The following is a 26,431-nucleotide window of genomic DNA, read 5'->3' as shown; positions in this document are numbered from 1 at the left end:
AGGCCGACACGTGGGGCTGCACCACCATGTTATGTGGCAGAGCATAAACGCCATCTTGTATTTAGCCATCCCCATCTTGCTAGAAATGTGCAAATAGAACCCAAGGCAGAGACACTGAATGCTGCAGAGTGACCCCCACTTGACCGCGCTCACAGAGGCCTACACTTCCCCCACCTCCCACTGCATGGCAGATCCGCTGAAGACTCGTTCTCACGAGTCACCAGGCGCGAACAAACAACAAAATAAAACACTGTAGCTGTTAACCTTCCGCAGTACATCATTGCCCCAGCTATGAACGGGAACATCAGGATGTAACTGAGATCAGCCAAAACCCTGCATGCTCTGGCCCCTGTACCAAGCCCCCCAACTATAGATGGCGTGGCGCCTCGCACCCATACCCACCCCGAAAACCCTTGCAGCTTGTAGAAACGATTTATGTAATATGTGCCTTGTTGACTAACGTTCGCTGCTAATGTAAAGGAGAATGGGTAAAGAGAAAAAGGTGCAACCTATATTGTATATAATGACGAAATGTACAAAAACTGGACAGCTGATAACAGTAAACAATAACCTGTGTTGCTCTCTTTATATGCTCTTTACACACACCTGCCTGACACTACCTCATGTTCGTATGTCAACTGTAGATGTGAAATGCTATGTAAACAAAAGATGATCTCCAGCTAGTACCCCATGTTAATGCAAATACATATGAGTGCTTCTAGAAACCCCCATGTGTTGTTAGTCGCCCCTTACCCACACAACAGTAAACCGCCTCGTGAAGGATGCCACGCACGGAGCTGCAAGGCCATTTCCCCCTCCTCCGGCCCAGGCTCTCTCGAGATAGACAGTGTTCAAACAGCAAAGCCCTGCCTTCCCTCCCAACCCTGCTGGACCCGTTTCAAGCATCTGCCACCCTCCCCCGTGCCAGAGGCCGCCATAGCCTGACTCCGTGACTTACGAGCTACCTGGTCCTAAATCCAATCGCCTTTCAGGCACCAGTGACATGCCCCCCACGGGTCAGTAGTACCTCCATCGACCCCAATTTAATGACCCTAGAAAGGGGGGCGCCCACACGTGTACCAACAGATCATAATACCATCCCTCACCGAAATTGCCAAGGATGGTTAGTCAAGCACCCCCGCCTATGCCCCTAACTACGCCCCAGAGACAACCTAAGGTACCTCCCAAACTGATGTATTGAGACACTCCAGATCGCATATCAATGTTCCTAGCCATGTATTGATTTAAGGTCAGCGCTTACAAGAGTTGCAACTCAAAAGGACACATGAAGTGTGATGAATGGGTGGGAATGTGTGGCCAAAAGGGCAAATGTTAGTGCAGCTATCAATCGTTGTTACAAGGCATGTCCGGCCCAGCGCTGCACCCCGATGAGCCCAGCTGACCTCCCACCCCACGTGGCATAGCACCAATGTCTGCCAATCCTGGAGAAGCAACTGTATACATTGTATACCACCTAGCCTTCACCACCCAATCCCTGAGACTCTGTGGCCCCTATAGCTTACCTCATGCATGACGTGGATTTTTAATATAACTGACTGTCTTTGCTATTGTCAGACAGAGCGCTCTCGGAGTTTGCAGAGTTCTTTCCATGCCCTATATTGAATTATATAAAGCTCTTTTGATCTTACCCGCACTTGGTCCTAGCATCATTCCCCTTCTGGGGTGTGTCCATTATTGCCTCTCACTAAGGGGGGTGCGTTTCTGGGGACACTTACATTCAATAACCAAAAAGAGAGTAAGGGAGACGTATTGGTGGCCTAACACGGATACCGAAGTAGAGTTCTTGGTTAAAAATGGTTGAGCGTCTAGTGACAAGTCGCATGTTGTAACGGAACCTCTGTTGTGCCCTGTGAAATTCCTGGATAAACCGTGGGAGAGAGTGGCACTGGATATAATTGGTCCTTTACCAATGCGCTATCAAGGGAAAAAATACATGGTTGTGCTTATGGATTAACACTCCAAGTGGCCATGCGTAGGATGGTCGTTTGACATCAATGCCAAGTATTTGGTTGAGTTTCTGGATAACATTTTCAGGGTGGAAGGTTTTCCTTCCGTTCTGATTACCGACAATAGAGCACAATTCAATTCCAAAGTGGTAGCTGATTATTTGAAAGGTACAGCAGTCCGTCACAAGACCACAGCGTTGTATTGTCCACACCAGAATTCAACAGGGTGGTGAAAGGGATGCTCCAGCTAGCTAAAATGTCTCATTTGAATCTGGTTGATTTAGTTAAGGACATGCTCTGTGCCTACAGGACCACACCTCATTCTACTACAGGTGTCACGCCTTTTGTGGCATTGAGGGGCAGGAAACCTCTTGATGAGCTCACCCCGGAATGGTTAGGAACTTCTGGCCCAGTTAAAGTTAACAGGGCAGAACTAATTGACAGAAAAAAAAAATGCCAGGAGAGGTTCAAGCAGTTGTGTGACAGAAGGGTATGTAACTCACAATTGGTGGCTGGAGATTTGGTCAGGGTGAGGAAACCAAGAGTGAGAGGTGGTGATGTTCTTTATTTGTCTGCACCCGGGAAGGTTAGCAGAGTTTTAGGCACTGTTATAGTGTTAGACGATAACACAAAATGGAGTATGAGACAATTAGTGAAATGTCATGAAATTGAACGAGAGTGCAGGAAAGAGGTGCACAAGGAGGGGTTGCTAGAGTTGCCTTATCGCGATGGGAGCAATGGCATGGGTAGAGTTGGTTCCGTTGGGCCCCAGCAAGGATGTGAGAGAAGATGTGATGATTCTTTGGTTGAGACTGAGAATGAGAGTGTTGTGGATCAGTGTGCAAATAGTGCATTGGAGGGAAGAGAAGGAAACAGTTCTAAAGGGAAAAGCAAGTTGGACCTGGCCTGCAAGACAGTCATGAACAGGAAGTCGAGCTGGAAGGAACTGGTGCACGGGTTAAGCGGTTTCGTGCCAAGTTCAAAGACTTTGGGCCTCATTCCGAGGTTGGCGGTAAGGGGTTAACGGCACCGGTAAGGGTGGCAGTGAGTTAACCCCTTACCGCTGCATTATGAGGTCGTTTAGCAGGTCCCGCTAAGGGCGACTGGTTTTACCAGGCACCCTTAGTGGGAGCCGCTAAAGGACCAGGGAGCTAATAAAGGGCCCATTATTAATGGCCCCGTTATTAGCTCCCTCCCCATTCCCATTGAGCCCTATAGGGGCTCGAATGTGAATGGGGATGGCTTCCCTGAATGGGGAAATACTGGGTCCTCCAAGGTTGGAATGACCCCGGTAAGTTCCCATTCAGGGAACCCGGACCCGGTATGCGGTAAGGGGGTAGCAATGGGGCTAGTAGCACCATGGCTACCTCCGAACTCGGAATGAGGCCCATTGGAATCAAAGCTAAAACGGTAGTAAGTTAAAAAAACAACATTTCTCATTCAATTTTCCAAATGGAAATTTTGTTTAACCGATTCACACCAAACTTGGACGAGACGTTGTCAGGTAAATTCACTGGGTCGGGACATGGATGAGGGCCATGTCTTATGCACAATGACTCATGGTCCTGGACCCTGGGCATGGTCAGAAGCCATGCCCAGTTGGTACGGCCGATAGAGCTGGAGAACTAGTGGCATGGCTGAAGTCAATCCCTGCGCAGAGTGCATGGTGGCATGCCATTTGCACTGTTCCTGGGGCAATGTTCTGAGCACAGTGTCTGTTAGGCATCTTTAAAAAACAAAAATGTCACTGAAAAAGTATAAACACATTTGCACAAAATTGTCTGTAATAGAAACGTTTGAAATTCACTTTGAAAAATCTTTAGTAGAAAGGACATTGTGGTTAACCTTATGTTTTAAAAATCCGAGAAATCCAGTGAAAAAAACGTTAGTTAAAATGATATTATGGTTGCAACGCAAAATGTGAAAACCACTGAAAATAGCAAAGGAAAAGCAACCGTAGCTGCTCATGATGTCACACAAGTTACCACCCATTTCTGTAGGAAGGCCCTTAAGCATCACTGCACGCGGCCTTGGCTCTAGCGTAGAATTATTTCACACTTAATGGTCGATCTCTGTGAATTGTTATAACCGTACTGGTGCAGTTGGGGTTTTAGTGAAAACGTGTTACGACTGCCCAGGACACTGTTTCCACACAAGCCAGGGTAGCAGCTCTGAGAATAATCAAACACAGCCTGGACCACGAGGGGAATTAGCATTTAGATGTTGCGACTGCTCCTGTAGAATAAAGTGGCCCACCCCTCGCCTCACGACCCTTGACCTCTGATGACATCACCGGAAGTGATGTCATTTGACCCCACCCCAAAGTGACATCCTGGGAAGCGATGAAACACGACCTTTCGCCCCTTAACAAAACAGGAAGTGGCATCAAATAGCATTGGTCCTAAGTACACTAAATTACTGTGAATCCAAGCAGACGTCCAAGGCCAAATGATAATGTTGTATAGCACCTTACGCTTAAGCTCTTTTTTATAGAACAAATATGCATACAATAGCCTGTGTTGATACTCATTTATCGACCTAAAAAAGGATGAAAGGCTTTTTGAAAGCCGAAAGGCCGAGGGGCCAATCCAACCCTGCCTGGAGCTATTGCACACATGCTTGGGCCGGACGGTGGAACTCTCCATGCATGCACAGAGCCACATTTGATTGGCTGCCTACCTGCTAGAGGATTCTACCGGCTCCCACCCCTGGGGCTTCGCAGACATGCTTCACCGCTGCTTTAGGTAGTCGAATGTAAGTGTTTCAGGAGGTGCAGGGGGAGGAGTCGTGTTGAATGTGCAGACCAATGATTAATGCTCACGATAGAGAAACGCTGCTGTCACACAGAAGCATCAGACACTAATTGAGGCTGACCGCAGAGAGGCCCTGCCGCTGAGTCATCATTGCAGTTTATGCCATGCGCAAGACAGATTATTCATGCCAAACCTTGTTTTGCATTTCTTTTTCAAACCAAGGGTGATGCACAATTTTCATCTTACTCCAGATGTATTCTCTATGCAACTACAGTCATAACCGGACAGATAAACCAGCATCGAAAATAATTTCCATACACGCCACAAGTCTACTTTTTAGAGCCCAAATCACTCGCAGAATGTTGCTAAATATTTCGCATGAGGGATGCCTTTAGATTCAGGGCTGATGAAGCTTCCTGCCCTGAGCTGGAAGATTGATGTATGGGGTGCCCACCCAGGCAATACGAGTCCAATCAGAGAGTGGGGCACGATTGCATCATCCGGAAGTCAAAGGCTCACACCCAGAGGCATAGCCAGGATTGTCCTACAAGTGGGGCCTTGAGCTATTGTGGGCGGGCCCACCACAGTGACATCAACACCTGTAAATGTCCACACAGTGCTGCTGAGCAGGGATTTACAGATCTCGGGTGGGCCTTGCCTGCCCAGGCCTACCCTGTCTACGCCTCTGCTCACACCTGTGCCATCCAAGAGATAAGCACACTGCATCATCTTCATTACACCAAGTGATCATCTTCCTCGTCACCATCCTTACTCTTTAACTGTGACGGACTGTGACGAGGAAGCCTGATGAGGCTGTAATGGGCAAACTACTGATATAAGAAAAACATGCCACGAATCGGACACACGGTCTGATGGCAGTGTCCAGCCAGACACTTACTTAGGTCAGACAAAGAAAGTAAACTTTCAAGCCAACACACTCACTGCTTCTGGAATGTGACAAACTTCACACTATAAGCTTGTCATGCTGTGTTTCAGAAACAGGCTCCCAAACAACTACTAACCGCATACACCATTGCCAACACACTTCCCAGTCTCCAGGCTCTACAAAAACCCCTAGTCACGACAGGGAATCGTGAAACAAGGAGATACCACTGGCTATTGTGTGTTATACAGATACCAGTTCCCACATCACAGGGTTGATGCCTTAACTCTCCCATTAAACCGGGGCCTGTCAATTCATGGAGCACAAGGAGGACTCTTGGACCCCACAAATGACATTTCATGAGCAGAGTAAAGATTAAATAAAAAGAAAGTGCTACCCAATGCTTCCATTTCTGCGCATACTGAAACAAAGGCGGTGTGCATAATGCACAGAATCTGGGCGTCGTTTTCAGCATAAAGACGGATGCCCGCTGCAGTACATTTTTGCCAGCCAATCTAGAAGAGAGGCATGCATTCCCATGTGGGAAAAATACTGCAGCTTCTGAGCCGGCTTGCAACAGGAAGTGAAAACAAGCTATCCAGCTGTGGCATTACTAAATGAAAGCAGAGACGCCAGCATTTCCGGCCTCACAATATGCAGCTTGGCTTCCTTTTCCGTTAGTTGTTTTTTTACTTACATCTTCAAATGGTTGAACAGTAAAGATGCATAACGTAATGGGTTATATATTGCGGGGACTAAGCAGCCACGACTAAAACGGCGTCTAAACACTTGAAAAGTGCTGCTGCTCCGCCGGCACTGTGTAGAAAGGGAGTTTTCCGTATTAGAGAAACAGCGCCGTGTTACTACGGGCCTAATGGCAGCCCCCGTTTCTTCCCGGAGGGTTCTGTGTCGAAAGGACGAAACACAGAATGGTGCAAACGACACAGAAGCCCAAGCCTTTTCTGCATTTAAAATGTAGGCGCTCTTCAATCAAAAGTCACAGCGTATATACAAAAGTGCAGCATTCCAACTGTAATCCTATTTCTTTCTGAATGTACACATACTGTAGAGTTTTCAATTACAGCAGCTGTACACACTCTAGTAACCCTACCTCACTCTCCTCGGCCGCATCGAGACAACCCCTCATAGCTGAACTATTTCAAAGGTCATGTTGCATGGCACCATTTCATACTCTGCTAATGCTGCGATCTGGGCCAGTCTATGGTGAGCAGTATCCAGGGTGAACCTCCTCACATCGTGAGCGGCAGAATAAACCGCCGCTGGCAATACGCTCTGTCAGAAGTGCCGCCAAAATCGAAGTTCTTTCTTATGAAAGTCCCACCCTTGAGGAAGCTGCCAATCAAATAGACATCACGAGGCCGTTTCCGGAGGCCGAATGCAGTTCCTTATTGACTCAGTTTATGTCTGCAGCATGCAGCTCTCTGCAAAGCTTTCAAGGCCAGATCAGATTACACTGGCACAGTCACACAGATCTTTTTCAGTCAAGAGCGTCGAGACAAAAATAAATAGCTTTTTCTTCTAGGGCAATTGTTCTAAACGTCTCTGGAAAAGTCTGTGCCAATAGCACCACGTTTCACAAATAAATGTGCATGTTGTTCATTTATTGATCATGTTAATTTCGGATCTAGAACGACATAGGCAACTGCCAAAATGACTCACCTTCAGTGCCACAGTTTAGTCTGTGAGAATCTCTTCCTCTCCCCTGCTGATGCACCTGACTGCTCTGCACACTGGTCACCTGGTCACCCTTTGAACTCTGCACCCAGGCTCTTGCATATCCATTTGCCCTCACACTGCCTCTGGGCTCCCCAGCACTTAAGCGCATGTATCTGCAACCATACAGTCCCTTCTCTCGGCACCTATGAGCCACCCGCAGGCTGCACTTGTGAGTTAACTGCACTTCCCCTCTCCCGGCACTTCTCCTTTTCCCTCTTCCGCGCTTGAGTGATCTCTGAAGGCCTACCTAGTAAGATGTTATTTTGTCCTCCCTTGTTTCCCCCCTCCATGTCTTGCCGTGTCTAGAAACACTTGTGTACAGGCGCCTAACAAATTCCACATCATATCATCCACATCATATCATATCAAATAGGAAGCTCATCTCTCACAGTTCAGTGATCTCACGTGACCCCATGGCATTAGCTAGCAATCACCCAGATCACACAAGAGTTTACATGATTAGCCTGATCTCAAAGCATTCTCCTGGTCTGGCTACCACTTATTGTGATCTCAAAAGAGTCTATATGATATTCTAGTACTCAATCTTTTCTCATTCTAGTCTTCAGGATTGGCTACCAATCATTGTAATCACACAGGAGTTTATAGGATTGCCCACAACAAAACCTTATCTCATATTAGTCTTCATGATTGGCAATCAATCATTCTGATCTCACATAACTTTATAGGGTTGTCTAGAGCACGGCCGGATCTCATAGCAGTCTCTTGGTCTGGCTATCAATAATTCTGATTGAGTTTACAGGACATTCTAGAACGCAGCCTGAACTCATTGCATTTTCCGGGATCGGATACCAATCATCTTGAGCTGACATAGGTTCAAGTGAGTGGCTTGCAATAACCACACACAATCAGTGGCCTGCAGCATTGTACCTACCAACATGAGTGTCCAGTATGGGCTACCAATCACCAAGAACACACAGCAGGGGACAGTATTGGCTACCAATCAACACAATTTTATAGGAATTTCCAGAATTGCATAGAAGACAGTCTGATATCAGAGGAGCCTGCAGAACACTCTATCAAAGATACTGCTCTCACAAGAGTCGACATGATAGAATACCATATGAGCTTAGAGGATTGTAGTTACTCCGATTGGTTGGAAATTGCTCAGATCTCACAGGAATCTCCAGAATTGGTCATGTCGAAATAGGGAGAAATCACCCAGATCTCAAAGGCCTTCCCGAAATGACCAGATATCACCTTGAGCCTTACTTTGACCCTGGGTGGGCCGATCATTAAAATGTGTTTCCCAATATATCTAGGTAATTCCTGTTTCCACCTGATGTCGGACTTATGAATAGTTCTGTTATCTGAGCTTTTTCAAACTGTACATGACATTTTGTGAAGAGCAGGACTTCCTTGAAGCGCATCAGCTGAAAACTAAGAAAAATTTATCTGAAGTTTGTAAGGGATGTGTTTAATCAAATAGTCTAAATGAGAGTGCTGTCTCCCGAGCCAAGCAGCAGCCTGCCTCTTACATTTTGGCTAATACAGGGAAGGACTCATACAAAAGACATGTTGCAGATGGCTGATTGCCTTGACTTCCAGGAGCCTACTGTGACAAATCAACTTCCGGGATACCAGTGGTCCAGGTATGAATATCAGTTTTTTAAACCATCAATCAGCCCCACACCTCTAACACACCAGAAGGGATCTGAGCAGATTGGAATAAGAAGCAAATGCATAAACCTAGTTGTCCAATTTTGGTAATGTGGGAGAACGGCAGCCTTATCGCCGAAAGGTTGTGGATCGTTGGTTAGTTGCTACACAGCGAAAATACAATTATTACCCAATGATAAAAGGAGTGTACAGTCAAGGTTGTACTAAAACAATCTACTTTAATAATCACAACAGAGAGTCTAACAACACTACGAAATACAACCCACCCTGTAAAGGAATGCAGAGGACAGACAGTTTCAAAGAAGGAAAAGGGATGCTCTCTGGATACTGACAGGAGGGTAGTCAGTATGGTTAATAACCACAACAGTTTAAGGTTTCTTGGCTTCAGCACAAAGGGATCAATGGGTCTCGTCACTAAAGGCCTTCTGGGAAGGACCAGTGGGACAGAACCACAATGTATCTTATGCTGTAGGTGTTCTTGGTGCTCGACAGGATAGAGTCGGCATCAGTTCGTTTTGCAGGCTTCTGTGACAGAGTTTGAGACAGGAGACAGCTGCGGGTAACAGGCAGCAAGACGATTCGGCATGCAAAGCTGGATGAAAGGTTGCAGACTGGCCTCTGTGTTGAAAACATTGCAACTTTGTGTACGCCTCTCATTTCTGAACCTTCACAGTACCCAGGAGCTGCTTTTAGATACTGCTCATTCAATCCTAATTTCAATCTCTGTGGGGGAGTAACAAGTATGGGTAACACTATAAAATAATCCAACAGATACTAGAGTGCAAGTAAAGAGTGTACCTCAGGAGTACCCACTCGGAAGGGACACACATCAAAGAGGACTGATAGAAATTAATTGATATTGCATTTATTAGGCAAGAAATCTCAGACCTATGGCACATACACTTACATATGCATCCATCAATAAAACATTAAAACCATCCACAATGCGCATACATATTGAAATCATATCAGTACAACTGCACCTCCCTGCTAAAATCCAGCAATGATTCACAAACTGGACAATACACAGGACCTTCATCACTGCTCTTTGCCCTCTCATTCAAACCACTGGCATATTGTAATTCAGGAGACCTTCTTCAATAAGAGATCCAAATGGCCCACAGGAGAAAGAGGTTCTTATCAGGCTCAGTATAAATTGGCAACAACTAGCCTTTCTCCCACTTTAGGGCAGACAGGACGCATTACCAAGAAATTACACCCTCAAGGTTGAGCAGCAAGGGGATTAATATATTTAGGAATTAATGTAACACGAGATGCTTTACAATTTAGATCCCAAAACCTGTATAATAGTTATTGGGGCTACCCTGTATCCACTCGCTCTTACTTTTGATTCTTTCAGGGTAATGCATTTAAAGATATTCTTCCATGTGGCACAGCTCTCCAGGGTGTAATCTGCACCACTATCAACACGCATGTCAATATATACATAATTTACCCTTCTCGGTGCATGAGGTTTCTTTCTTTCAACTCCATTGACAACAATGGCCAAAATAACCTCATCTTCCTCAGTGCCATTCCGCTTATCACCAGCCCCAACTTCATGTACCATTCTTCTCTGACCCTGTCCAAACATGCAGCACCTTGCTAAATGCCCTTTCTTCCCACACTCTCTGCACTCAACATGCATAGCAAAACACTCTTTGGCCATTGGCTGTGCACTTCTGCATGTACAACATCTTTCCACAGTATATCCTTGGCACACCCCTCTGATAGGCAGATTTTGGCAGGTGTCCTTGCCACCCCGATTTTTCCTATTCTACTTGTTCCACGTTAGTATCACAGCGTTGTCTCATGTCATTTTCCTTCAGCCTTGTTCTCTTGACCAACAGCGTTATGACGTTGGTTCGCCCCATCATCAGAGTCTTCTGGGCCAATTTTTCCTTGATTAATTTTTCAGTAAGTCCAATATGGTTCGCTATCTCGATAGGTCTGTCCAAAGTGGGAACCTTCTGCTTCCACAACTACTCCCTCACTTTTTCACTCATACAGTTAGCATCAATTGGTCTCAGAGGTGTTCTTGGTGACATTGATCAAACTCACATTTTATAGCAAGGCCCTGTAATGCCGTTACAAGCTCTTCTACAGTATTACCTTTCTTTTGGTCTCTGGTCGCGAAATGTTAACAGGCAAGAATTTTGTATTCCTTGACCTTGAAATGTTTATTGAGTTTGGCTATGCTATGTTCAAATGTATTCATCCTTTGCTCCTCCAGGTCAATCTGAGGTGCAGGCAGTCCCTTATAGATTTCCTGTACTGCATGACCTAAACATATATAACAAGCATCATTACTTTCAACTGCGTAATTGGGGCTTTAAACTTCCAGCACATATTTCTAGAAACCCTCCTTCTAATCCTTCCACTTTATCAACGGTTCATCAGCCAATTGAAAAAACAATGTGGGGCCTGGTACATTAGCCATGAGCACGATGGAATGTCCTCTCTCTATTTTCTTCACTTCCTCACATTCCAGTTAATTGATGTATGGTCCCCATTTCCAATTTTACCCCGTGATCCACCAAACTATTGTTTGCCCACAAACACTTTAATCTCCTTACCAGAGTCTATTAGGGTACACTCCCTCCACAGTGTGCCACCAAAGTGGCTCCAATCCATAGAAATCGCCCCATGGCTGGTAGGCTTTCTGTGACCACAAGCTTGCAATGTGTGTTGCCATTGCTAGGCAACGCTCCATCACACCGGCTGACGTGATGACGCTTGAGCCTCCTCAATGCCTGGAATGCGGCGATGGCCACCAACCTGTGTTGCTAGGCACCCCCCTTGCGCTACATACTCCCCTAAATTCTTTATCGGCCCGGTCTCAAGTAGGCAATGTTGTACCAGCAGGAATATATGGCTGCAATCTTCAGATCCTCGTGGCCCTACTTATCCACAGCGTAGGTTCAGCTTTTTCGGACCGCAGCTCCACGGCTCCCCTTTGCTTCGTCGCCCATTTGTTTGGTCCAATGACAAAAAAGTTGACTCCTTCACACAAGTAAGGAACAAAGTCTATTTATAATAATTGGCTTCCAAGATATGTTGCTGCGATCTCTACTCACGGACCTTCCTCCAATTCATTCGCCCTTCTTAGCCCTCACTCTCTGTTCTCAACATTCACTTCACGTGAATTCCAACATTCAATTCTAAACATTCCATAACTCAGATTGTATGGCACTGTGCTTGACCCACACATAACTATATACACAGAATAACTATATACATGGAACTAACATTCTATGGTGTAAGCACACAAAAGTGTTGCATCCCTAACCTCTTCTTGCCTTCAATACAGCTCGAACCTCAGTATATGCCCTGTTAGCTGAGACAGCAATAGAGCTCTTCAATATTACCCTTGAGGTGTGGCTCACTGCATAAATCGTACTCTACAGGAACCTAGAGAAGTTGTTCCATCTGATCAATGAGATGTGACAATGAGTGGCACCGGTTGCAGTACCTCAGTACATCATTCTAATTGAAAACAGTAAACGCGTTTAGAAAAGGCAGCTCATCCTCATAACACAACATGGCTGACCTCCATTTACAAACAGACAAAACGCCCTCTCTATAATTGCCTCTACGTACATCTAATTGAAAAAAACGAATAATGGGCAAGCTGCTTTTGACAATTGTTTATTAAATGAGAATATGCTTCTTTGGTGACTGAAGTGTCATACAGTGGCTGCCACAACTCTCATAGACACGCCTTTCACTTGAAATAGTTTCAAAATTAAACCCAAAGGGAATGCCAAAGTAAAAGGATTACTTTGGTGGTTAATTCTACAATGAAGATCAGGGGGTCTTTAAACCAGTCTGCAAGAGCTCAATACACTGCACGTTTTCAGGATAGCCAGGACAGATACATGTGCATACTGCAAATCAAAATGGAATGTATCATTATCTTCACTGGTTAAGTGGAATACAAAATAGAGAGGGGCTCTCGAAAGGAGAGGTGACCAAATTGTGCTCGGCATGGCCCAGGGCTCCCTGTCCCAAAAAAATAGTACATCATTAGAATCTGCAAACATATACCTGGGACACCCAGCATGGTCCCAGCTGGTCTTGCTTGTATCCAGTCTGCATACTGTACATACAACTCCCTCTGGTTCAGTTTATTAATAAACTGCTATCTGTAAATACATTCATCGCTGACCCAGGATATAAGCAATTCAATCAGTGACTAAGTCACTATCATTCTGTAAATCAATGAGCCAGGTCCAGTGTGCTTAATAGCTCTTCTTAAGTGCTTGCTAAGGGTTTCAGCTCCCCTCATGTGTGCCTGTCCTGTGATAATCTGTAGCTCTTAGTAAGCACATATTCCCTAGGGAGTCACCAGTCTTCTTCACCTACAGGCTGTGTCACTTTAAATTGCTGGCCAAAGACAGACCTCAAGGTGTTAATGTATCCCCGACATTGTCAGTCAGTCCTAAAAATCACACCCAGGAGAGCATCTGTGAGAAAGGAGAGTACAACTATGTGATGTTGTGTATACAGCCAAAGAGCATTATGGGAATAGAAGAATGAACACACGTGTTTATATATGACATATCTGACTGTGACTTAGGTCTGCAACCAATCTAAGCACATAATGCAAACGAGTCTTTCGGCTTATTTCACTTACAATAGCACCCTTACAGTAGAATGGTGGCAAACTGGGAGCCATAAAGGAACATTTGGAGAGGGTTATCTTTTCGGAGTCAGCGGCTGTCGTCTGTCAAGCTTTAGGAGGCAAGTGGCTTTCTTTCACACTTTTCTTTCACTGCCTATTAATTTTGCCACCGCTAATGCACACATAGGCTCTTAACCAAAATCATGGTAAGTACTATTTTTGGGGGTCTGAAAGCACCCTAGCTCAAAGACAGTTTTTGTAGTCTTCTGGCTAGCCTGGGCCCATCCCAAAGCCCTGATTATCTTGAAAACCTGCCATGATTGTGGATCTCGAGAACTTGTCTTCGAGACACTTGCGTTAGAATACGGGCATTACCTAAATCGTTCAAATTACAAACCAAGCTCCTAACCACTGGACCACACCTCCTCCTCCACTCAGACAATAGATATTTCAATGTCACATAGCAAGCTGTAGTTTTCTTTTATACAATAACCTTAAAAAGAGTTTTAGACACCAATCTAAACTTTTCTGAACCTGCCCCAGGCTCTAAAAGCTATTTTAGAAACATTTGTTGGTGTGGTGACAATTTGGCTTTCAGTTTTTGTGCTGCAACTCTTCAGGAACAGTTTTTGCCTGCGGACATTTAGTGTCACGTGGAGTGGAGTCCATTAACCGCTTAATTTATTTGGATGTGGACTTCCACATTCGGCACACCACATTTCAGAGACATGTAACACAGAACTACAAAGCAAATTATCACCAGTCCAGGGATCCTATCTCTTCAGCACTGAAATCTCTGCATTGGCTCCCAGTGCTGCAAGGATTAAGTTCAAGACCCTCTGTATTGTCCGCAAGGCCTTCTGGCGCCTGGGTCCTCAATACCTCCAACTCTCTCTTTATAAATACCTTCCTACTCCCTCAGGGTCAGTCGCTTCTCCAAGCAACTAGTTGGCGGTAGATCTTTCTTCGGCTGGGGCCTCCCTCTGGAACAGCCTCCCTGTCTCTCTGAAATTCGAGGAGAATTCTTCTGCCTTCTCTCTTCCTCTCCCCTGCTGATTTCCTGTCTCATACTGCGCTGGTCATCTGGCTACCCTCTGATTTTGTGCCCATGTCCCTACCCGCCCAGTTGCACACAGGCACTGCCTCCCGGCAACCTTGCACTTGGGTCTGTATCTGTAATCCTACAGTCCCCCTACCTGCACTTTTGGTCACCTGCTGGCCGCAAAACGGATTGTTTTGATCCCATGCACAGCACTGCCCCTCCCCGTTCCCCTGGCACTTTTCCTCTACCCCATCCCCTGCACTTGCGTTATTTCAATGTCACTTGGCCTAGCAAGATCGTTGTCGATGTCCTCCCTATGTTCCCCTTCGTTTCCTTGTCGTGCCTTGAAACGCTTGTGTATAGGCGCGTTACAAATGCCATATCATATCATCATACCAAACAGATGAATTTACATGCTTGCATTCTTCTTCATAAGTGGAACTGAATACTTTGAATATATTTGGCTATTATTGCTAATCCCCCCCCATGGAATGCCCCACAACTCATAATTATACTTCACAACACCAGAGGCATCCATCTGTTGAAAGGTTTGATGCGCAGAATAATCATCAGTCATCTGCCCCTACTGTAAAACAGTTGCCTAGCACCGTGACTTGCGTATGCAGATCTGGACAGAGCTTAATCCCAACTATCATCAAATAACCCCAGAGGAAAACAGAGACCAGGACTTCAGCCATTGCATTGCGGAGGAAGCTGGCGTGCTTGCCCTCTGCAAGACCCACCAGCTGCAGAGGATTTGCAAGCCAATGTCCTAGCAACTCCCACTTTAATTGCAGGCCCGCACTGCCACACATCTTTAATCCATGGCTAAGTGATTAAAGGGCTGATCGTTAAATGTTTGCACAACTCACACCTTTAATGCACAGTACTCCGCTCACCTTTAGGAAAACAGGGAGCAGTGGTATGGGATGTTGATTAGTGGAGATGGCACTCAATCCTTCGGCAGGTTTCACTACAAACTCTTATAGCCAATGATAGACATCTCTAGCTCACCAGCAGCAGAGTTGTAATTCAGAATGGGGGACTAAAAAGTACCGTCCCTTGGATCCTTACTGCAGGATTAGTATCCATTTCTATTCTTGATTATGGGGGAGAACAGCATAAAATACATCATGTCCCGTGCAATGGGTGAGGCCTGCAGTACCTGTGGGTGAAAATCTTGGTTGATTTCTAGCAGGAAGACCATGTGCCTCATGCTTTCACATATGCCAAGTCTAGGGAATTGGAGGATTCACAGACACGGAGGAAAAACACTTTCCGCAGATCCACACCCATGCAAGCACACAGTGGTGCACAGTGTTGCATACGCATCTCCTAATGCAGACCCACAGGGGTCCTTTGGAAGTTAGGCCCAAATGAGTTGTGCACAATTTTCCTTCGACACAAGTAAATGCAAACATATGCAATCCACGCGAGGCAAGTGTATTGTGAATCAAGTGAGCCTTAGACTTTACTACACTGGTCTATGCCTTTTTCCTGGCGACTTTCCCCTGTTAGTAAAGTCGGCAAAAAAGCAAATAAATAATTGGAAAAATAGTCATTTGCTTTTGGACTTTTAAAATGGCAAAATATGTACAAATTCAGTGGGTGGTATAAATGTGCTTTCACTGCTATACTGAATACATACTATCATGTCAACTCACGCACGTTATTGCAATCATCGGAGCTGGCATGAGCAGAATGCGACTCATAAAGAAGTACAGGTTCTGGTGCACAGAATCCTGCAAACAATCAGTTTCCCACAGAGGCAGCACGGCTGCCCCTACGCTGGCACAATACTGCAATTGTTATGTGTTCACCCACACGTTCATCCCAAAGTGACCACGAGATCTGAAGTGGGCTAAAGAGCACTGCCAGCAGCAGGAATGAAGAATGAGAGGAGGTTACACAATAGCGTACAGTTTGTTGAAAATAAGAAAACATGCAATCACAATCGTGAGTTCCGCTAGGTAATCTGTTATTGTTTTCCTTTTATAAATTTAGATTCCCAACAAAGTTGGACAAGTTGTGACAAATATGATTGTTACCCCTGAGGAAGGTCCACATGATAAGAAGACTGAAACATGTTGAGTTGTCCGCACGAACAAGACTAGCGAAGCCTGGATTCCTGTTTGTGCGGTTGATATCCACCAGATCGTACTGTTTTGTAACATGAGTCCCTGTTTTAAAGCCCCGGGATGGCCCTCTTTACAAGCCCGGCCCCAGCCTAATTGTTGATAAGATCAAGCTGACAACACCAACACACAAATGAAACAACACCCCAGGATGTGGTATTTCTCAACGGATTTTAGATAGCCACACAATTTATATTTTTTGTCCAGTGGAATTTTAAATAGAGACACACAAAATATATACACCTAACTTTAGAACATGTGACGGACAAAGTCTTGTTCATGCAGATATGGGGCAACAACGGGGAGGGGCCGCTGTTTTTTTCTTGCCGTGGGTACTTTGGGGTTTACTTTAGGAGAATGGAAACGGATCAGATATAGCACTGTAAATGAAGGTCTTGTCAATTGTTGGAAGTATGAGGATTTCCAGTGTACAAGTATAGCTTCATGTGCAATTTCAAGTGGATGTAATGTATATGTTTTTTCTCTTGGGATCTAGCTGACGCCAGAGTGGTGTTGTCTTGAACTAACTACACATTGTTTTGTTTCCTGCGATCCGCCTGGGCTGTCCCATCAGTGTGTTTGCCACTCTTGTATCCATGGCAAAGAAATAACTGAGTAATATTCACGTGGCAGGTTTCTAAGAGTTTATTTGAAACAAAAGACATTGGGAATAATCACTCCGAAGAGCAAAGCAGAAAAGTGTACAAAGGGCACCTGCAACCTGTCCTAAAAGAAGCCCTTTTTAAAATGTTCACAAAACATATGTTACATTCAGATCGAAAATAATGCTAATGGAAGCCTTTGTGAATAAAGTCAAATAATTTCTATGTCAGTCATTTGTATTGGGCCTCATCGTGAGTTGTTGCGCATGACCGAGGGCCATGTGTTGAGATGTCCATTCATCCCCCCACCTATCACAGCAAGAACACAATTACCTAGGGGGCAGTGTCCCCCCTGCTGGGAACCACTATTGAAAAAACTAAGGGAGAGCCCTAATGGAATGCCCCGTATCAGCTGGACGGCAACACTGACAATCAGAGACTCTTTCAGGTGAGTGTAGTGGAGCCACATCTCACGGAATTTGACATCAACAACAATGATGTGGAAGAGGAAATGTATCTGATAACACATTGGCGCCATTTACAAAAAGGTGTTTGCACATGAACATTGGGATATGCTCAAATTGCTCATATCAATGGGCTTAATTTGTGCCACCTTCCATTGCAGGGGCACATGTCAAATATTTAAAATCAATAATGAAAACAATTTATGATCACGAAATGAAATCAATATTTTCACATTTTAAATCATGAAAGTAAAAATGTAAATAATAACATTATAACACTTTTCCTAAAGCAGTGTCAAATTGATGGAAGAAGTGAACTGCTTTGAGTAAAAGTTAAAAAAAACTCAAATGTGTTGCTGCTGATTTTCGCAGAACCCAAACCTCACTAGATCTGCAGCAAATTGCACCAGATGCAAGAGACTCTTTTGTTCAAGGTATGGCCCTGGTTTGCCTTGCCCGGTCATGGCCCCTTCTTTGGTCACGCCCCTTTTGCATATTCAAATGGAGTGCTAATGGCAGGTGCACCCACCGTCCCGCCCATTCAGTCACAGGGGCACGTTTTTTCACTTTGGCTGGATAAAAAGGAACCGTTTCCTTGTTTTAAAAAACAGGGACACATATGTTCTTTCCAGCTGCAACTTCATTAAGGAATGGTGAAAAGCATGGGGGCCTAGCCCCATTATTGAATGTAACATTCCACAATGTCAGCATGTTATCAGATAAAGGTCCTTTGGGTGTGTCCCACTACTCCTGGCGTGGATGCAGAGAACGTGAATAAAGCAGCGGGAGGGGGATCTAGGAAGGAAGCACTTGACGTGTTCTATATGAAGAATTATTTTTAAAGTGTCTTATGTACCCATCTTAAATGTATACACACTTATACCTATGCGCTCATTTCTATTATTTGCATTACTTAATATTGATTAGAAAGTAAGCGATTTGGGGCATATGCACTTTGCGGTGTGGATTCCATGTTAGTATGGAGCCCGGCGGCCCCAGAGCAGATGGACAAGTGAGTCTGAAAAGAAGTGTTACTGGCAAGATTACAAAAAAGTCAGAGCTACGATTTTGAAGAAAGGGATTTCATTTAAAGAATCAACTTATTATTGCTCAGGTGCATCGTGTGAAAAGTTATTTATTTTATTGAAAGGTTGAGACCTAGTATTGGGCAAAAGGAGGAGCAATCCAATATAAAAATGGCCACAGTGAAGGGACTTTATATTTTATAATTTCTGGAAAAAATGAAACCGAAAGTACAACCCAGCGACGCCAAAAATTCAAATAATCCCGAATGTTCACAATGCTGGTTTCAGTGCAGTGCAAATAGTGCTGCACAGAAGTGCAAACATAAAAAAAGAAAACAATGGGCAAATATTAAGGCTTCTTAGTAACGCAAGACACTTTTGTCCACACTTTTGGTCAGGGCCATGTGCTAGCACGCATGGTGCTGATGTTAGAACACGCATATGACAGGAATTCAGTTGCACAAGTACATACATGTCTGCTCCAAACCATGTCGAGGCCTATCAGAGAACGAGTACAGCATGGACTCTCTATGTGCCCAAGATGGGCCTGGAAAGGAGTAATCATTTTCCTAATACTCCGCTCAAAGCATCTAGGAAAAGGCTGGCTGTTTTCAGTACACATTCCCTATGTGCAGGTGGCGCAGAAGAGTTTCCGATTCCATACTTACAGACTAGCAGAGCTTCAAGATTCGGTTGCCTCAGTGACGGAGACGCCCCGGGATAGCGTTCTCCAAGAAGGGTCCTCGAGACAGCCACTGACACCCGCTCCTGCTCTCTTGTGCGCCCATTTCACGTGGGGGCATCTGTTCCCACCCACCATGTTTATTCCTTTTCTATTCTGAGGCTTTTAGATTTGTATTTTATTGGGAAAGGAAGATCTGCAGGTACAAGCATACACATATTAAAGCCAGGACTAAACTAGCTACTCGCACTTAAGTGACGCCTGGAGAGACTGGATGGTCCCGATCGATTACTTTAGTTTTTTCATGATTGTGTTCTACGTATTGGAACAGCTGTGTCAATAAATGTTAACAGGACTGAAGTGAAGCGGTGCATAGTGAATGACCCTGCTCTGTGGCCCAGCTGTGAGAAGGACGAGTGATGCTGGGATGCAGGAGAAGGCAATAACGGATGCATCTTCTGTGAAGGGGGACTTTAACAGCTAACAGAGCTAAACAAGCGTGGAAGTAATTAGCAAACCGGTGATGGTCCATTGCAAATTGTGATGCAATACTCATTAACTTACCCCTTGAACTCGAGATGTGCTCAAATCTACCCTTGAACTGCAAAGGCTAATTACCAGATACATTTTTGAACGTTTCTCCCTGTCAACTGAGCGATGATCTGGGAATTCCAAGCCAAGTGACAAAAGTGACAGCAACTATGAGTTTGCTGTGCCTAGGTGAATGCAGGGAACACAAGAGGCAAAAAGGGAGGGGGCGCAGGGGGGCGGGGTAAGTCAGATCCTAAGAGAGCCATATCTATTTGGCAAGGGAAGACACTGAATGGTCACTTTTAAGCACTCTGTAAAATAATGAGGAGTAAGTAACCGAGCGCAGGCTGTCAAATCATGCTAAAAGACACCCATCTACATAAGGAAAGTAGACCCCTGTACCCCCTACCAATGCTGTACTAGGGGTCATGTGGGCATCATAAGCCATGAAATACCTAAACTTCATTTCCTACATCCTGTTTGCAAAGGGGACCAGCAGAATTCTTAAGGCGCTGTGACGGATATTCAGCCTTAGGGCTAGAAAGAAATGGATGAAAGAAAAGGGTTAAACGCAGATTCGCATTGCCGCACTTTCCCGAATGACTCCAAATTAGCAATGAAGTAGGTGCAGTAAAGGTTAAATATGGATAATTAATAAAACATTTGTTATATCTATAAAATGTGTGACAAAATGATTGCAAAAAGGGAGCCATTGGTTGTATATTTTGGCTGCCCCTCTACTAAAACATTTTGGGACTGAATACCGATTTCCGAATGTGGAGTTGTTTTCACAACAGTCATTGCAACTTGCACGCCATCTTTTACATTGCGCTATTTGCCATAGGTTGTAATGCATTTTGAGTGAATTATTTCAAAACCACCTAGTAAATGCTGGACCATGAGCTTTCGCTCGCTTGTGGAGGGAATGGAATTTCAGAGCTAGGAACCCAACACTCTTCATAGTTGCTTCTTGCTTTGTGTCCCATGGGAGCCCCTTAGACCTTTCCAACACCTCTGTTCATCCATGCAGGAAATGACATTCTTCTCTTTCGCCACATGTCTGGATTCAAACATTACACATTGCCTCCCAGTTTATTTATGGCAGGAGCTTGATTATTCAGCACCGGTACACATTGCCTCCCAGTTTATTTATGGCAGGAGCTTGATTATTCAGCACCAGTATGTATGCGTGTGTTCATACCAGTTTCGTCTCGAGCCCAGTGATGGCCTGGCTCCAAGAGGAGTGTGACCCATTTTTGCAACTAGGTCAGCAGGTGTGCAAGCGGTGGATGCCTTCCTGGAAATTCAGGCCGTATGAGTGTTCTGGCATTGATGGTAAGCCATTGCGGCACTTTTAGGGTGGTAGAAATGTGGTTAATTTTCTTGTTTCTCGTTATGAATCATACCATGGTGTGTTGAATGGCCCCAGTTGTGGCTATGTGGGTCACCAGAATGCCAATGAGGAGGCCATTTCCATTATCGATGTGGGAGATTACCTGGCCTCACTCCCCATCTCACGAAGGCAGGGCACCCTAGGTGTGATGTAAGAAGGCAAAGTGTCTTTGTTACAACCGTCTGGATTGGACCCCTGACAGCAGGTTTGCTTTGGGCCAATCACCTGGAAAATGTCTTTATAAGGAGGGCAGATCCCCCTCGTTCATGGATTCATCGTTGGACTCTGACAAACCATTGTAAGTCATCATCTTGCCATCTCGAATATTGACTTGAACCACCGGGAGCCCACACCTTCGAACCTACTCGATGCAGACCGCAAGTAGGATCGCATCGACGCGATCATCTCGACACCAGCTTGACCATAGCAAAAGTGCTAGAAGCCCAGCCTGATGCCGTCAAGCGGCAAAGATAAGAATAATTGTACGATGAAGAAACCCTGTCCCCCTGGTCCCCATTTTTCAGACCATAGGACCTTTGAAGACTCTCTTCTCTACTTTTTTCATTCAAGAAATATCCTTGAACACTGACATCGTTGTCAATCCAATCTATAGCCTGACCACGCCTACTTATCATTCTTTTTGGAATCAAATATGTGGTCTAACTCCACCATCCTAGGACTTGTAATTTGGTAGATTTACCACCAAACCGAGTGGCAGTAGAGGTAAGTATAGCCATACTAATAATGTAATCACACCAGCATTTGAACATCAATACCCTTTTGCACAAGTGACAATTAGCTTTACAATGAAGTGCCACATCTTTCAATGACACACATTTCATGTCAAATATCTTGCCACATGACCTTGACTTTTGTGGGCAATATTTACATTCAGCTAACCGCCGGCCACACAGATTCTTAGCGTTTTGTAGCTAAGCTAATTTGTACATCCTACAAGCAACATCAAACACAGCACGACACCTGCCATTCCTCTATAACCCCTTTATTGTTACACCTCCTTTTTCTTCAGGCTGCTCTTCTGTCCCTTCCAAGTCCTGTTATAAATGAACCCAACTCTTCACCTCCTCATCCCGCTCCTCATTTACCCTCCTAATCTCCAGCACCACAATTCCTTCAATCCCTTTACTGTTTGCCTCTCATCACTCCAACCCTTCCTTGCTTATCATCCTCTTCTCCACCATGGCATCTTCATCTCCTGGACCCCTCCTTTACTTCCTGACCTTTCCTCTCCACATCTCCTAACTGGGCATGTGCCCGTACTTGTCTTCCCTTCCCTGAATACCATCCTCCTTTCAGTCGATTCCACGCTCCTGCCTTTGCATTGACGTATCCCTTTCTATCTCCTTTCTGGCCTCTGAGATCTTTCGTGTGCTTTATTATAAGGTCCATCATGCTTCAACAAACCCTGGCACCATCCTCCCCTTCGTCCTCCTTCAACTGTCTACTCCTTCCCTGGATTGCTCTACTCCCTTACACTCCCCTCTTCCCACACTTGCACATCCCCTGCCACCAATCGGCCCTCCTTCCCAGTCCTCTACTTTAAACCTCCTTTCCTGAAATGTGCTCTTCTACACACCTTCATAGGCTGCCTCCTCTTGCCCACTGCACTGGGCTGCACCTACTTAGGGATTTTTCGCACCCAGTCACATCTCTGGTTCCCCCTTGCATCCTCTCTCCTCTCTGTTCTGCACTTCTAGACTTATACCGACATTCCCTCTCATAATTGATGTCTCTGTGAACTTGGTTTCCACTCCCTCCTACATCCTGAGATGCTCCTCAACCTCTTTCCTCTCTTTCTCCCCATTTGCTACCAAGCTTCTTTATTTACTTGACTTTCTGGTGATTTCTTTTGGGCCTTTAACTCAGTCTGCATCAATCTCTCTTTGACCACCTCCTCGTCCCTTTCCCCCCCTTGACTTCATCCCGCCCATTTTGTATTTGTATTTATTTAAAGAACAGGGATGCCAATTTGGATCAGAAATTACTTACAATAACATATTTACATATGGTGGAAGCATTCCCACGATGGGTGCCTGTACAATTACATAAAGATGAGAACAAGTAATAATCCAGGTTCTGATCGTATAAAAAATTAGGACCTGACAAAACTAACAGAAACAATTTTTCGAAGAAAACAATTAACGTACAATAGTAACGTTGACCTAAATGGGCTGGTTGGTGCTTCACATTGAAGGAGTATTAATTAAATATGGGATACATTACTCACCGTAATCGTATTTCTGATGCTTGTATCTGCTTAGATTCACATGCTGTGCATAGGCCAACATCTAGTGGAAGCTGCAGAGTATTACAGTTTGTTTTTATAAAACTCGAAAAGGGGCGTCGAACTAGGACATGCCAGTAATACTATCCCTAGTGTGACCTCCACCGTACCCATGATCCCTCATGCGTGTAGGACCCTCAGATTGTATTTTTTCTGACATGAGGTAGCGTGAGGAATAGCGTGAGTACAGAGTCTCCAAGCAGATAGATAGATAAGACTACAACCATCCACGCGCCTTCTCTCAGAGGGGACGAAGGGCGGGCGCATGTGAATCTAAGCAGATACAAGCATCAGAAATATGATTACGGTGAGTAATGTATCCCTTCTGAGGCCTGTGGAATCTGCTTAGATCACATGCTATGCATAGATTAGCGAGCAGTGTTAGAAGAAGGAGGTGGGATGTGAGAAGGGTCATGAGCGAACACATGTCTTAGAACCGTTTGTCCCACTTGAGTATCTGTCTTGGAATGAGTGTCAATGCAGTAGTGCTGAGTAAAAGTGTGAATAGAGCTCCATGTAGCAGCTTTGCAAATGGTGTCATGGGGTACATTTGCAATGAAAGCCAGAGTGGCCCCAGTACCTCTTGTAGAGTGGGCCCTCGGCGTAAAAGGCAGTGTTTTTTCTGAAAGGGAGTAACCCAACTGGATACATTTGACTATCTATTTAGAGATGGCACCTTTAGAGACGTGATCTCCGTCTCTGCCTGTAGCTACGGAGACAAACAGTTGATCTGTCTTTCTTAGCAGTCTGGTCTTGTCTACGTAGTAGAGGACCGCTCTCTTCACATCTAGTGTGTGTAGTTTCACCTCAGCAGAGCTTTTGGGTTCTTGGAAAAAGGCCGATAGCTCAATGGACTGGTTAGCATGGAATTTAGAAATAAACTTAGGTGAGAACCTAGGGTGAGTCCGTAGAACCAGTTTATCCTTATGGACAGTAAAGAAAGGATCCTGCACTGACAGAGCTTGAATTTCACTGATCCTTCTTATGGATGTAATGGCTACTAAGAAGGCAGTTTTATAAGTCAGGTGTTTGAGACTAGCTCTATGCATGGGTTCAAAGGGGGGGTCCCATGATTTTCCCAAGCACCACATTAAGGTCCCACCCTGGTGGTGGGTTAGAAATTGGAAGGTGGAGTCTCTTCACCCCTTCCATAAAGGCTTTGACAACTGGCACCTTCCACCATGACACCTTGTTATGGGAGGTGGTGTAGGCTGACAGCGCGGCCAGGTGTACCTTAAGTGAATTAAATACCAAGCCTGCATCCAGTTAGTGGAGCATGTAGGTAACAATATTGGAAGGAGTGCAATCAACTGGGTTGATTTGTTTATTCTGGCACCAAATAATGAATCTTTTCCACTTATCAAAGTAACAGTGCCTTGTGTTAGGTATTCTTGATTCTTTTAAGATATCCATACATCTCTGGGGTAAATTGAGATGGCCGAACTCTAGGACTTCAGGAGCCATGCTGCCAAGTTCAACGAGTTCGGTTGAGGATGCACTGTTTGTCCTTCGTGCTGGGAGAGTAGGTTGTACCAGCACAGGAGTCTGATGGGGTCGCACACCGCCAGTCTGCGTAGGTGTGGGAACCATGGTTGTCTCGCCCACATAGGAGCAACTAGGATGAGTGTCATTGATTCCCTGTGTATCTTGTTGACCACCTTCCTCATCAGAGGGGTTGGTGGAAAAGCATAGGCAAACATCCCTGACCAGTTCATCCATATCGCGTTCCCCTGGGAGCCTGGCTGGGGGAACCTGGATGCAAATTCTGGGCATTGTCTGTTTTCGCTTATGGCGAATAGGTCTATAGTGGGGAAACCCCACTGAGCGAAGAGATCTTCTACGACTTCTTCGTGTAGACGTCATTCGTGTTCTTCTGGGAGGGGATTTCTGCTCAAAGCATCCGCTAGTGAATTGAGATCCCCTGGAACATGTTGAGACGACAGGTAAATTTTCCGTCTGAGTGCCCATATCCAAATTGTTTGGGCAAGCCTGGACAGATTTGGCAATGAGTGCCCCCTTGTTTGTTCATGTAAAACATAGCCATCATGCTGTCTGTTAGGATCTGCACTGACAAGTTGGATAGGTGGGGTTTGAATGCCCGAAGAGCTCTGAAGACTGCCAGAAGTTCTAGCACGTTGATGTGATTTTGAGCCACTGTGTGAGACCAGAGACCCCGAGCTGTGTGGTGAAGGAGGTGTGCTCCCCACCCTGACAGGCCTGTATTTCTGGATCGTAAAAGGGTTTCCCCTTTGCAATATTCTCTCTTGTCCACCAGCGAAGACTCCTGGTGGCCGGACTGATATTGAGGAATTTGCAGTAACAGGTTCCGAGTTCTGTCCTCTGATGGAAAGGCCAATCCCTCTTTGGTGCCCAGGACAGCTCGTAGGAACTGTTTGGAGGTGCTTGGCACCAGGCTTGATTTTATTCTCGTTGATTGAGAAGCCCAATTGGAAGAGGAGGTCCACTGTTCTATGATTGTTTAATCTGCAAATTACGGGGGTTTCCCCTGTGATGAGCCAGTCGTCCAGGTAAGGGTACACTGGGATTGCCTCCCTGCGTAGGTGCACTGCCACCACCGCCAGTACCTTGGAGAATCCCCTTGGAGCCGAGGCTATTCCGAAGGGCAGCACCTTGAACTGGTAGTGCTGGC

The 26,431-nt window shown here is 45.2% G+C and overlaps 1 protein-coding gene across 3 annotated transcripts in view; it reads right to left on the bottom strand.

Annotated features, from left to right (window-relative positions):
- Positions 1–26,431, bottom strand: part of MBNL3 (muscleblind like splicing regulator 3) — a 690,269-nt gene that overhangs the window by 607,544 nt on the left and 56,294 nt on the right. Inside the window, exon 1 of one of the 3 annotated variants that reach the window (XM_069612836.1) lies at positions 6,715–6,854. The exons of the other annotated variants lie outside the window; for them this stretch is intronic. The gene's annotated coding sequence lies outside the window, so the exon portion shown is untranslated. Of the gene's footprint in view, positions 1–6,714; positions 6,855–26,431 lie in introns of those variants that run through there. 3 annotated transcript variants of the gene reach the window in all.

The sequence above is a fragment of the Ambystoma mexicanum genome, chromosome 5p (assembly GCF_040938575.1).
Source record: "Ambystoma mexicanum isolate Mex_15411 chromosome 5p, UKY_AmexF1_1, whole genome shotgun sequence".
In the NCBI taxonomy this organism is placed as follows: Eukaryota; Metazoa; Chordata; class Amphibia; order Caudata; family Ambystomatidae; genus Ambystoma; species Ambystoma mexicanum.
Note: the sequence above shows the minus strand (reverse complement) of the source record. Positions and strands in the feature narration are given on the sequence as shown.